The sequence below is a fragment of the Plodia interpunctella genome, chromosome 27 (genome assembly GCF_027563975.2).
Source record: "Plodia interpunctella isolate USDA-ARS_2022_Savannah chromosome 27, ilPloInte3.2, whole genome shotgun sequence".
Taxonomy (NCBI): Eukaryota; Metazoa; Arthropoda; class Insecta; order Lepidoptera; family Pyralidae; genus Plodia; species Plodia interpunctella.
The window spans coordinates 4,179,927-4,194,907 of record NC_071320.1 but is presented as its reverse complement, the minus strand read 5'-3'; the positions used below and the strand labels follow the sequence as shown (position 1 = coordinate 4,194,907).

The 14,981-nt window shown below is 34.3% G+C and overlaps 1 protein-coding gene across 1 annotated transcript in view; it reads left to right on the top strand.

Moving 5' to 3' along the window:
- The first annotated feature begins 3,964 nt into the window (after positions 1–3,964).
- Positions 3,965–14,981, top strand: part of LOC128681538 (homeobox protein invected-like) — a 66,128-nt gene continuing 55,111 nt past the window's right edge. Inside the window, exon 1 of the mRNA XM_053765522.2 lies at positions 3,965–4,225. The gene's annotated coding sequence lies outside the window, so the exon portion shown is untranslated. The remainder of the gene's footprint in view (positions 4,226–14,981) is intronic.

The following is a 14,981-nucleotide window of genomic DNA, read 5'->3' as shown; positions in this document are numbered from 1 at the left end:
ACGACCAACAGCTGAAAGGAATCGCCGAAAGAAACACAGGAAAACAGTGTTGAAGAAATGATAATTTTATTTATGATATGTCGATAAATTTTACTGGTACTTAGTTAATACTCGTAATGTAAAACTTTGTTGCAGTGGAAAATCCTTTATTATTGGAAAAGCCGGATAGAAACAAACTTAGGTTACCTACTTACAGAATATAATATTATTCTAGTGGAAAAAAATTACAAATTGTGGATTATGGATACTGCACAAGAAAAGTCTTTGTCTCTCATAATACTATATGTGAAAATGTATGAGGCGATCAAGGAATATAAAGGTTGAGCCGAGTGGCTAAAACGGCATACCCAAAGGGGTTAGTCCTCAATTAAACGGCGGTCCTACAAACACAACCGATCGGGTAAATGAATTTTTTTATACCTGTGTGAATTTCACGACTGTTTGAACGCGGCGTGTAGCGTTCCATTTGTGTCGCATATTTTTTTAAAATAAAGAATCATTTTTTTAAATTAAACATTTATAAAATTAACATTGTACCAGTACTTTACTTATTTATAAAATAGGATAATTAAATTGATTACTGTGTATGGCACAATTTAACACTAATGACAGCCCGCGCCGGCGTTCAAAACGCTCGTGAAATTCACCCGCCTATGTTTAATGTAAATTAAATAAAATATTTTAAAAATGGTAAGCCCTTCTGGCATGATGGGGACCAAAACACTGTTTGAATGAGTTTCTGTCGGCATTTCTTCTCAGCAGTGGTCGTTCCGAAATGCTAGCTGTTTTGTAACTTTGGTAAACATCATTTAATTTAGAATATGACGTGAAAAAGAAATTAGGCCTTCACAGGCAGGCCTAATTTCTGAATAAATGATTTGATTTCGCTCCGATGAGTTATATACAGACCACAGTCCGTTTTTCTTGGTCTATAGGCAAATCTCTACCAGGAAATTATTATTAAAAGATTAAATCATCACTTTTCACTATTATCACTAATTTCCGCTGGTGAAGGCAAAACATCGTGAGGAAACCTGCGCATATACCTACCGGTTGACAGTTGATTTCACTAGTGTGTATGCGAATACTTGCCACTAGATGGCGGTAGGTAGTCTTAAAGTCAAATGTCAGATGTTTTTAACGATTTGAAAAAATTGGACACCAGTGTTAACAATAGGTAACCATGGAATTAGTACTGCTAGTACCTACTAATTCCATGGCAAACACACACTAGAAAAGAAGAGAGCGTACCCTCCCCGTACCTCTCAGTCCCCCGCCATCGCCCTGCGTTCCAAATTCGAATGTAGAAACCAAGAAGTTCGGTCGACCGCGCTAATATACTATTTGAAAAAAGAACAAAGTGTAAACGCAGCACAAAAGTAACTATTAACAGAAAAATGTTTGAAATAAGAATCGTAAAGGAGAAGCAACTTGAGTATTTTCTCAAGTGCGCGTTTTTTTTTTAATTAAACTTTTTCACGAGTCACTCCCGTCTTCGAGATCGCTTGTCTATGGCTATGAGGCAGCACTTCTTGGAAACAGTGTTTTGTCTTAACGGATTTTGATGCTAGTATTTTTAATAGATAGAGTGATTCAAGAGGAATGTTTATATGTGGGCATGACCCTTGCGAATCCTGGTCGGATCGCTATTCTTAATCCTAACTATTTTTTGTTTGTTTATTTGTTTATATTTGTTTGTTTGTTCTCTTCACGCTCTCAACTCAACCAATATTCTTTAGTTGAAGTATGGAGAAAGACATAGGGTACCTTTCATCCCGGAACAATAACTGTTCCCGTGAGAAATTCACGCGGGCGAAGCCGCGGGAAAAAGCTAGTATCTATGTTTACTTCACACGAATGACATTTAATTTGATTTTATTATGATTTTTACTTAAATATTTGCCATTGATTATGCTCGAGTGTTAATTTTATAGGTATACTAGATGTTGCCCGGGGCTTCGCTCCCGTGGGAATTTTGAGATAAAACATAGCCTATAGCAATCTTGAATAATGTACCTTTATAATGATGAAAGAATTTTTGAAATCTGTTCGGTAGTTTTGGAGATTACCCGCCTCAAACATACAAACTCACAAACGCTTACCTCTTTATAATAATAGTATAGATTGTTGAAGTAAATCATACGTGTGACGAAATATTTGTATGGTATAAGTACTATACATAGCAAAACAGCGCACCATATCAAATAGTGTTACATCTGTTTTATGTTTATAAATATTTAAAAATGACTAAATCATTTGAGACTGGGCCAACCCAAATTAGTGCCTCCATTCGTCATTTATTTATATATATGTTGTTTCCGTACACGAAAACGAAAAAACGCGTCGTAAAAATTATTCTACACTTAGGTAATTACTAACTTACAAAGGTAAGGTACTTAATTGATTCAATTAAAAAAAAAAAAATATCACACAAATGGTAACTGTCAATAAAAATTTGATATCAATAATAAATGTCATAAAAAGAAGTTGACGACCTCGGTGGCGAAGTGGTAAAGTGCTTGCCTCTGAACCGAGAGGTCCCGGGTTCGATCCCCGGTCGGGTCATGATGGAAAATGATCTTTTTCTGATTGGCCCGGGTCTTGGATGTTTATCTATATATGTATTTGTTATAAAATATAGTATCGTTGAGTTAGTATCCCGTAACACAAGTCTCGAACTTACTTTGGGGCTATCTTAATCTGTGTGATTTGTCCTAATATATTTATTTATTTATATAATATTTGATAAGTTGTTTTATGTAAATAATAATCTGTCCTTCTTAAAAACCTCCCTATATTATTTTAGATAAATAATTGCATTGAAGTATACAAATATCAAACAAATAGGCTTTTTACCAATAATCAAGGATTTTCCACTGCAACAAAGTTTTACAATACGTGTATTAAGTAAGTACCAGTAAAATGTCAGCTGTTAGTCTGTTCTAAAATGCCAGTAGTTTGTATCTTTTTAAACATTTTAAAATTTGATGTACAAAAGTATAGTTATACATTTTTGCTGAATCATAATTACTTAAAAATTAATATTTCAAAAGCACAAATCCATAGACAATTATTAAGTATGACAAGAAAATGTTTTTCTAAAAACTACTGAACTGATTTTAATGAAAGGCACAGAGATAGACAGAATATCCAGAAGTAATATAGGCAATGTTTTTAAAATTATGGTTTTAACCGAGATAAGTAGGTACTTAGGTAGGTACCTAAGTCGGGACGGCGGCACCGCTGGTAAAATAATAAATTTTCAAATTTTGTATATTCAAAGTAATACTGGAATAATCATTTAAATTTAAATTTAAAAAAAAAGTAAACAAAAGCAGAGTAGGACAGATTTTTTATTATAATTATTAATTTTTTCTTGCGCTGCCGTAGCTCTTATGATTGCATAATCGTGGCTCTATCATTCGATGCTTACCATAGATAAAAGAAATATATATAAATATGGTTATGAACTATCATAAATATTCTCACATCACACTTGCAGTTTTTGTTTGTCTGTCATATTATGACGACGAAAATTATTTGGCATTTTGATACATAAAAAAAACAATGGTAGATCAATCACATTATATGATAATTCATTTGTAATGATACAGTAATTTGCAATAAACTCATATACATACAGGGTCTAAATAGTCCTTAGTTATTCTTAAACAACATTCCATTATCTTATAAATAAATACAATACAATACAATACAGTCCAAATATTTAGATATTGATGTAGGACAACTAGTCCTTGTTAGGACACAACGCATATTTTAATATTAATATCACAAATAAATAAAAAATGTATTAAGACACAAGTTACCAACGAATTGACAACTTCACTATTATTTAAATACGAACAAACACAAAATAAAACTATTTTAATATAGGTGGAGTTCGCCCCGCCTCGATGGAGGCAATATGGCCACGCCTCGTTGCCTCGGAAGGGGGGGCGGCACACCGTATTTGCCAGTCGGTAAAAGCATTCGCGAGCCACGAACGGCGATTCCGCTTTAAAAAAAAAACAGTTTTCCCAAATAAAAACCAATAAATTTTCGCAGCCCTGATTTTTTGACGTGTTTAATTTCCCGCGCGCGCTTATTGACAGATCGCGAAATTTTTTTTTATTGTCTACGGTTTTTGTGTGCCAAGTGTTGTGGACAGTTTGGTTCGTTTGTTTGTGTGTGTGGGATTGCAGCTACTTATTAGTTATGTGATAAGGTAAGTTTTCCTTTGAGATTACGTTTCATGAAAGTCGGGTTACGTGCAATGAATTCCAAAACGTCGTGTACCTAATACCAATAAAAAATAGTCCCATTGAATCTTTCTTTGGTGAAAATCACTATCAAAGCTTTGAAAATCGAAGATGTATATTATTATTAAGATGTATATATGTATGTTTGATATTCTAGTAGATATTCTCATAAATATTATTACAAATGTTTATAAAAAAGTTAAGAAATATATACTTGTTGATAAAGAAGTATAAAACAAAAAATATTTTATACTCCTAATGCATACTAATTATAAATGTGAAAAGTGTGTTAATTTGTCCTTGTTTTAAGTCAAACCAGAGCATTGGATTGACGTGATTTGCCGTGTGGATATAATTGGAGAGCAGGCGAGTGACATAGGCTATTTTTTGCCGCGAATAAGAGCTAGGTACACAGAAGTTTTTAATATATTCTAATAAATAAATAAATCAATCAATCAAAAGTGAATACATATATGTAAAATTTAATAATAGCTTACATTTGCGTTACCTAAATTCATACTACCAAAAACAAATGAGAAAAAACGTGAGGGCGGGGCAGATTTTACCGGGTACAATCTTCTCAAATGTGTAGGCGTGTCTTGTCTATGACATTCTGAGAGGAAATATGCAGATTTTCGCGCGTGTTTTTGTTAATAAAAGAATGCAGATTGTGTTCATTGCTTAGAATAGGATCGGAATCTCAAATCTTTATTTATGTAAGTATTATGACAAGAAGTCCCACTGTCGCGTTGTGTATGTATGCGATGCGATAAACTCAAGAACTATCGGACGGATTTTTTACGGTTTTCACTAATAAATAGTGTTATTTCCGAGAAAGGTTTACGTGGATCATTTATTATGATTTTACGCGAACGAAGCCGGATGATTAGTGTAACATAATATATAAAAAATAATCATTTAAAATTGTTGTTGAAATTCTGTAATTTTCAAAGTCTTCCTTTATTGTTGCGCGCGTGTCGCTAATCTAAAACTTGATTGTTGATACAATTTTAGGTAATTAAAATATGTATATACGTAGCTACTTATATCGAAAGTATTTTATACGTATACGTAAACAAACTCTTAATTTTTGAACGTTTAACTAACAATTCGTTTTGATCAATCTCGCAATAAAGTGTCAATAAAAAGGTTTTTGAAATAGCTCCATTTTTTGCATATTGTGGCGTGACTTTTGAATTGACAAGTGATGCAAGCATGGTTATAGTTTAAGGACTTTTTAAAGGGTATTAGTTTGCAGTCCAGTAGTTTGTAGCTTTTTGAGAAATACTAGTAATATCCTACTAATTGAATTATATGTAATATTGCTTTTTCTGTTGCATTGGGTTTTAACCTGTAAAAATAGAATAAGTTTGGATAATAAATAAATAATAATACTTATATTGTTAATATGAGAGTATGTATGTTTGTTACTCTCACGCAAAATCTACGGATGGATTGTTGTGAAACTTGGTACACGGGTAGAATATAACCTGGAATAACATGTAGGGTAGTTTTTATCGAGGGTAGTTTTTTGAGGGGCACATAGTACCTGTAATTAAAAATTTTACGTGATAAAGTGTCTTTGAAGGTCTAATTTCTGAATACTTAAATGATTTGATTTAGAATTGATTTACGATTATTTTTACATAACTAAGTACATAATATGGAAACGTAAAACGTTACGCATATCGAAAGAAATTAGTTTTTTTTTAGAAAAGAGTTCACTTATTATTTTTTTAATAGTAGAACTAATTTAGTTACTCAAAAACTTAATAATTATAACTTAATGTCATTTAATATACCATTGTATTTTCGCTCAATATTATTTTTGATAAAAACATAAATCGTTCGTATACTAATGCCCCTAGCTGTGCCCCGGGGCATCGCTCCCGTGGCAATTTTGGGATAAAAAGTATACCCTGTGTGTTATTCCAGGTTATATTCTACCCATGTACCTATATACCAAATTTAATAACAATAGCTCCAGTAGATGTTGCGTGAAAGAGTAACAAACCTACATACACACATCCTGACTAACTTTCACATTTATAATATTAGTAGGATTTTAAAAATGAAAATATTTTGCGAACTTCTTGTTAAATCCAATTATAACGGATACCTAAGAAAATATTCATACGTTTATACGTATACTTCAAATAAGTGCAATGGAATGGCTTTTCTATAATATAATATGCTTTTAAGATAAATTAATTTCAATAACATAATACTCTTATGTCAGTTAAATGAATAATAACTAAAATTATCCATTAATTATATCATTATCATATAATTAATAATGGAAAATTGTGTTTTATATTTAAACAACTGTCTGTATTGTATAAAACTACGTGGATTACGTTCTCAGCGATAAATTGATTTTAATATTTGTTCTTGTCATTTATTACAAGCGGAAACAAAATAATTATTAAATTTTTGTTTGTCTGTCTGTATATTTACGTCCAATATTAAAAATTAATAAGTAGAATGTAGGTACATATCTTTAAATTTTGCACGGCATATGATTCCGTCTTATATAGAATAGGACCGCGGACTGAAGGACAATAGCTTTGACAGCTGATAGGTAACGACGGCATACTCAAGGAGATTTTATATTAGGCAGAAGGTCGGTTGTGTTGCCAGACTTTGTTGGATTCGGTATACATTGCTGGTATTTCATTGCGGTAAATAAAAATACTCATACTAACTACACAATGTTCTCGCATTCGCGTCGGCGTGTGAGTTCGCCGTCAGTGTGGGTGGAGCTTACATAATTATATGCTAGGTATTAATATTTCAGGAAATATTTACGGTATAAGTATCCGTAAGGTAAATTTCCTTTTCTTCGACTGAAAATAGTAATTTCCGCGCGGACCAAGTCACGGGCAAATATATTTGATAATATTACTGTGCATTGTCTTCAATAATTAAATTTACTGACCGCAAGCAAACAGTAGCGCGTCAATAATAGTAAATTACAGTAACCAGAAGTTTTCAATTGGAAATAAAAACAAGTAATTTTACGATTATAGCCTAGTCTTATATTTAATACGTCACTAACTGCGCCTCGTGGCTTCGCTACCGTTGGAATTTCAGGATAAAAAGTACCCTATGTGTTGTTCCAGGTTATATTCTACCCGTGTACAAAATTTCATAACAATCCGTCCAGTAGATTTCGGGTGAAAATGTAACAAACACATATCTTTAGACATAATCACAAACTTTCGCATTTATAATATCAGTAGGATGAGTACGATGTCAAAGGTATATAGGTACCCGCCTGTGGATCGAAAGGTCCCAGGTTCGAATCCTACTCGTGCCACATGAGTTTGTATACCAATCTGACTCGTGTATAGTAGTTTTCATCGACCACCACTTGCTTCCGGTGAAGGAAAACATCGCGAGGAAACCTGCACACCGGTTGATTATTAACTTGTGTGTGTGAAATGGAGAAGGCAATGGCAAACCACTCCATTAATAGTGCCAAGAAAGTTGTTGTGTTTCATTCTATTCCACGTAAATACTACGACGATTATGAAGAATTTTTTAATTTTAATTAATTTAAGAATTTTTTTAATTTTTTGATTATGATTCAAAAGTCATTTTTATTTCATTATAAATTAATGAGAATGTTACAAAATATGTTTATACACGAAATGATAAGATATTGTGCTTTAGATAGATTCCGGCTCCGCACCAAACTTTGACGGATTCGCTATACACTGCTGTTTTTTTATTGCGGTAAACAAAAGCACTCATACTAACTACGCGTTGTTCACGCATTCGCGTCGGCATTCGAGTTCGTCGAACGTGTCTAGCCGGTAATGTTTTTGATCTGAACGACCAAAAAGATAATTTATTACAATGGTATTATATACCACTAAGCAATCAATTGAATAAACAATAATTGAATAACAATAAATACGTATATTTTGTGTGATAATTATTTATAATTACTTATTTATAATACTAATAATAATAATTTTAATATAATTATTAATATTAATTGGGTAAAACTGTAAAGGTACATAGGGTTGGTTATTGAATAAATAATTTTAAAAAAATTTCAATATATTCCAATTTTTATCAATGTTATGGTATTTTCCTTAGCTAACAGATGGCGCTAGTAGGCTTACGTAATAACTTAGGAGAATATTATTTTGAGTGTATTTCTATTTATTTCTTAAATTTAAATAGAAATTGAACTCATTTATGCTTTTTGCAAATAAATTAGCTTGGATTTTGAACGTTTCTTTTTATTATTTTTTTAAGTTTCGGAATTTGTACATAGTTTGGCATGGTATAGAATAATTTATCTATGTGTTTCCCGCGCCACTCTATATCCTCACGTACGCGGCGACCTTTTGACAGCGAATAAACAACAACAGCATTCCCAAAGAGGGTTGACGTCAAACAGGCGGACGCTCGGTGGAAAATCGCAAAAATTCTTAACATTTCATGATTAAGTAGTGATTTGCGCGAAGCCCATTAAAATTTCAAGATTTACGCGAAGCCTGGTATTCTGGACATCACAGCCGAGAATTAAATGATGCACAAGAAACGATGAGAGAAAGATTAATGCCAGTTTGTCTTGTTTTATAACGAAGGTAGATTTATTTGTATATTGCCTAATTTCTGAATAAATGATTTGATTTTGATTTTGATTTTGAACTAGCCTCACACTACCGACGTCCTCTCACCCGATTAACTGTAAGAGATCCTTCCGATTAACTGTGAGAGATTATTTATTTATTTATTTGTTAGCAGTGCAACAAAAACCTTATCGTAACCAAAATTATAAATGCGAAAGTAAGTATGTTTGTTACCTCTTCACGCTCTATCTACTCATCCAATCTTCTTGAAATTTTGCATACATGCAGTTTGAAGTACGGAGAAGGACTTAGGGTACCTTTCATCTCGGAAAAATAACTGCTCTCACGGGAAGTCACGCGGGCGAACCTCCGGGTGAAAGCTTTTAATTTATTTAAGTATTTCCGTAATATCAATCGTAAGGTCAATCAATGGAAGCGGTGGTGGTGTATTGGTTAAGACGTCTGACTGTGGATCGAAAGGTCTCAGGTTCGAATCCTACTCGTGCCACATGAATTTGTATACCAATCTGACTCATGTATAGTAGTTTTCATCGACCACCACTTGCTTCCGGTGAAGGGAAACATCGTGAGGAAACCTGCACACTGGTTGATTATTAACTTGTGTGTGAAATGGAATGATCATGAAAAACCACTACATAATACTAATGCCAAGAAAGTTGTTGTGTGTGTTTCATTCCATGTAACGACTACGACCCTCAGCCATGAGGAATACTACTATGAAGAAGTAATATCAATACAGTTTTCGCATTTATAATATTAGGTAGGTCAGGACTCCGTCATTTTGTCCACGTTACTAAATTAAACAAATATTACGATCGCGGCGATTAAAATTTTCCAATCTATTAAAAACTAAGAAAATTAAACCATTAAAACGGCCGTTTTATGGTTAAATAAACATGTATTTTAATCGTAAACCGATTTAGAATCGGGCTCGCGATAATAATGGTGTGAACATGCAAACTTTATGATGTTAGAAGCTCGATTATCGAGAGTTTATCGGTTTTTTTAATTGCGTAGATGTGATTTAGCGAGATTCTACAGCGTAGCTACCTTCAGTGCTGGCCTGGGGCCGAATTAAAAACATGTAGTGTGCCAGATGCTTGTCGTACAGATTGTAAAACTCAATCGGAAGACTGGAGTTAATATGATACTAATATATAATGCGAAAGTTTGTTAGGCTGTATGTGTGTGTTTGTTGTGAAATTTGGTACACGAGTAGAATATAACCCGGAATAACACATAGGGTACTATTTATCTCGAAATTCCCACGGGAGCGAAGCCCCGGGGCGCAGCTAGTTCCTCATGAGAAAGAAGGAAATATTTTATTTGTCGAAATAGTTTTTTTTTTTTACTTTTGCATACAAATAATGAGATATATGCCGAAATTATTTTAGCTCAGTTGTTCTTAAGTGGCAGATTTAGCCACAGCGCAGATTTTCAGCTGGCACCTAAACACAAAACGTAGGCAATATGTGTGTTACATTCCACATAATTGCCACGACCCTCAGCCATAGACAAATCCCAAACTTTCGCATTTATAATATTAGTTATATTATAAATGCGAAAGTTAGTTTGTTTGTTACCTCTTCACGCATTATCAACTGCACCGATTGTTATGGAATTTGGTACACGTGTAGAAAATACATAGGGTACTTTTTATCCTGAAATTCCCACGGAAGCGAAGCCCCTGGGCGCAGCTAGTACAATTTATGAGAAGTGTAGATATGATGGGATCCCCCAAATATTTTTTGCACTGGTGCTTAAGCTCAGTTAGTTACGCGATGGAAATTTATGTAAATATTATCGTAGAATTTTCATATTTGTGGGCGTGTTTGTTTATATATAAATATGCAGTTGTGTATATGTTATATATCTATATAATCTGTGTTCTTTATTTGATAAATACAAGTTTTCTGTTTTAATAAATGGTCTTTGTATAATGTAATGTTATGTTTATCAACGTGTGCATTGTAGCTTCAAAACATATAAAAAAATATTTGGTAGCTTCAAGCGTTATGAAATATATTCAAAATAAAGTTTGTTTTTAACGTTGACCTTTGGGCTTCGTGTCGTCACAGCCGAGATCACGTGTAACGGAGAGGTTGCGTAAATAGTTGATTTTAAAGGAAATTTTATAATTTTTTTTTGGTTAATTTTTCTTTTTTCTTTTATTTGGATCAAAACGAACAGTTACATTATTTGTAATATTACTAGTTTTTGCCCACAACTTCGTATGTGAGTAAAAATCAGTTTCCCGTGGGAATTTCAGGAAATCCCATCTTAGTGCTTCCCAACACTGTCTTAGGAACCTACACACCAAATTTCAGCTTTCTACGCCCAGTAGTTTCGGCTGTGTGTTCTGTCAGTCAGTCAGTAAAGCAAGAGTTTTATATATAGATTAAAAAGTTTACAAGTAGTAATAATGATTAAATAAATATAGGTATTAGGACAAATCACACAGATTGAGCTAGCCCCGAAGTAAGCTCGAGACTTGTGTTACGGGATACTAACTCAACGATACCATATTTTATAACAAATACATATATAGATAATCATCCAAGACCCGGGCCGATCAGAATAAGATCATTTTCCATCATGACCCGACCGGGGATCGAACCCGGGACCTCACGGTTCAGAGGCGAGCACTTTACCACTGCGCCACCGAGGTCGTCAAAAGTGCATATAAATAAATGTGTAGCCTAACATTTTAACAACAGTAACATTTTAATCGCAGATTCGTGTAAGAGAAAATCTCGAGGGAAAGATGTTATATACCTAAGTGTATAGAGATAATTAATTACGTAAAGCTAAAAAAACAAGAGCTATATAGAATTAAGATTAATTCTAACACAATGATAAAATCTCGTATAGCGAATTACTAATATGTTTGTACCAGCATAATGACACGTTTTATTCATGTGTTTTGTTATTTTTTAACATAAAAATTTAATGCCGACATTAATATTGATTAAAATTGTAATTACAAAAGTGTTAATTGCATTTTGAGCTTTAATTAAATCAATTATTCCAATGTTGTTTATATTTTATTTGCAAATCTACGATGTTTATTAGAGATAAAACACGATTATTGATAATGTATAATTGATTGTGATTTAAAATAGACATGGTAGTGACAATAAGAATTATTGATTTGATGTTTCATTTGATTTGTTATGTTACCTTATCATTGTTTTGATCAAAATGTTTTATTGATTTCTACACATTTTTAAAAGGAGGCTACTTTTATTGGTAGCTGTCCAGGGTTGGGCAATATTTCAATAACATTGTAACTAAAAAACGTAATTGAAAAACAAATTGACGACCTCGGTGGCGCAGTGGTAAAGTTCTTGCCACTGGATCGAGAGGTCCCGGGTTCGATCCCTGGTCGGGTAATGATGGAAAATGATCTTTTTCTGATTGGCCCGGGTCTTGGATGTTTATCTATATATGTATTTGTTATAAAATATAGTATCGTTGAGTTAGTATCCCATAACACTAGTCTCGAAATTACTTTGGGGCTAGCTCAATCTGTGTGATTTGTCCTAATATATTTATTTAATTATTTATTGTCATCGTCATCGATATAAGAAAAAAGTTGTGACTCAAAATTGTCAACAATAAGATACACGATGAATATACCAACCTGACTCATGTACAGTAGTTTTCATCGACCACCACTTGCTTCCGGTGAAGGAAAACATCGTAAGGAAACCTGCACACTGGCGGACAGTTTAAGTTCACTAGTGTGTTCGCGATCACTTGACGCAGTAGTCGTAAAGGTAGGTACGTACCTAGTTCCCACGGACGCTTTTTTAACTGCGTTGGAATTCATATTCTATTATAATCTAAAAATATCTTTCAGTTTGTCATGATCTCACGTCGAAACTGCTAGGCCGATATTTATGAAATTTAAAACAGATATGATCCGGGGTTAAATTTAGGTCACCGCAGGCGGAGCTGCATGCAATAGCTAGTAGAACATAAATGAATATACGGCAACGCTATTTTGCATTTTTTTAGTCTTTGTCGTTGGACAGGGTTTAGTTAGAATCTATCTGTCTCATCTCTGCATGTTGCCGCTTGTGTTCGGGGTTGTGATACCGCGAAGACCGAAGTGAGCGTAAAAAAAATATTTTTGAAGATTCGGCTGTGATTTTACAACCGGACCCCTGCCTGACGTCAAAAAAAGCATTCCCAAGGAGGGTCCTTGGGAATGCTATTTTTGCTTATCGGCTGCTTAGGCTGTGTCTCTTAGTCGTCTCGTACGACATCCACACGAATATCACATATTATTTAACTTAGAAAAATCTAAAGCGATAAAAGTACGTCAACGCGTTAGCGGCATTTATATGCCCGTGCGAACGAGGTTTTAAGAATGTTTAGATTCAACAAGAAAGTAGTAAAAAAAAACGTACTTAATGAGGTGAACGACTTACCGTAATTAAGTGCAGAAAATTCACAGAAGTAATAACACCTTTTATGTGTTGTATGTGGTTAATGCTTGCATGGAAAAGGTCTATGTATAAACAAGCCGCCCGCCCCGGCTTCGCCCGGGTAAAACACAATAAATATACACCTTAACCTTCCTTGGTAATCACACTATGTATTGATGAAAACCGCATGAAAATCCGTTCGGTATTTTTTGAGTTTATCGCGTAACAGTCAGACGCGACAGAGTTTTACTATGTAAGGATTTCTCAAAAGGCTACAAATACGAGCATCTCGGAATGACCAAAGCCTCAGTTTAATACGTAGGTGGAACTTTCTTAGTCTCCCGCAGCCCTCATAATAACAGCCTTTTTGCGCATTGACATAGCTATTGGAACTGGTGCGGTGCCCAGGGCCCCCCCTAAGTTAGGGGCCCTCGGCTCCAGCGCTCTGAGTGTGCGGAGTAGTACTAGCTACGCTCCGGGACTCCGCTCCCGTGGGAATTTCGGGACAAAAAGTACCTTATGTAAGTCTCCGTATACTTCAAACTAAGTGTATGCAAAGTTTCAAGAAGATTGGTTGAGCAGGTAAATATTGAAACAAACAAAATTTACTTTCGAATTTATAATATTAGTAGCGGTGGTGGTGTAGTGGTTAAGACGGCCGCCTGCGGATCGAAAGGTCCCAGGTTCGAATCCTACTCGTGCCACATGAGTTTGTATACCAATCTGACTCATGTACCTATAGTAGTTTTCATCGACCACCACATGCTTCCGGTGGAAGGAAAACATCGTGAGGAAACCTGCACACCGGTTGATTCTTATTAACTTGTGTGTGAAATGGAGAAGTCAATGGCAAACCACTCCATTAATAATGCCAAGAAAGTTGTTGTGTGTGTTTCAATCAACGTAATGACCACGACCCTCAGCCATGAGGAATACGACTATGAAGAAGAAGGATTTAGTCAAAGTGAAGTGAATTATTATGCTTTTACCCGAGCGAAGCCGGAGTTTTGTATATTAATAGTTAATTGCTGTATATAAAATGTATATTCATTCCGCTCCGTGACCGCAGTTTAGGAGATACGCGTAAAATGTAGTTTACAAGCTATTATACAATTTAAGCCACACATAACCGTGAAATTAGGCTTTTAAATAACAATATATTCAGTTTTTTTTGATGTTGCCATCAAAGAATTGAAATATATGACAAGGACAAAAAGGCTTTAAAAAGATTTGGAAATTAAAATCAAAATTTTTGAGAAATAAACAATCCTACTAATGTTATAGGTAAATGCGAACGTTTGTGGGGATATGTGTGTATGTTTGTTACTCATTCACGCAAAATCAACTGGGCGGATTGTTATGAAATTTGGTAAACGGGTAGAATATAACCTGGAATAACACATAGGGTACTTTTTGTCCAGAAATTCACACGGGAGCGAAGCCCCGGGGCGCAGCTAGTATGAAATTAATAGCTGTTTTATTTGCGACATATCCATACTTAATATTATGCATGTCGTGTTTTTTCTTTCATTTTCTGAATCTGAATTCTTTCTTTCAGTGAATTCTTTTGAGTACAAGGAGCTCCCTCCTGGAGATCACACGTGGACAGATCTCCATATATCCATATATCCCTCCATATATATATATATCCTTTCATCAGCACTTGATCACAATCATAA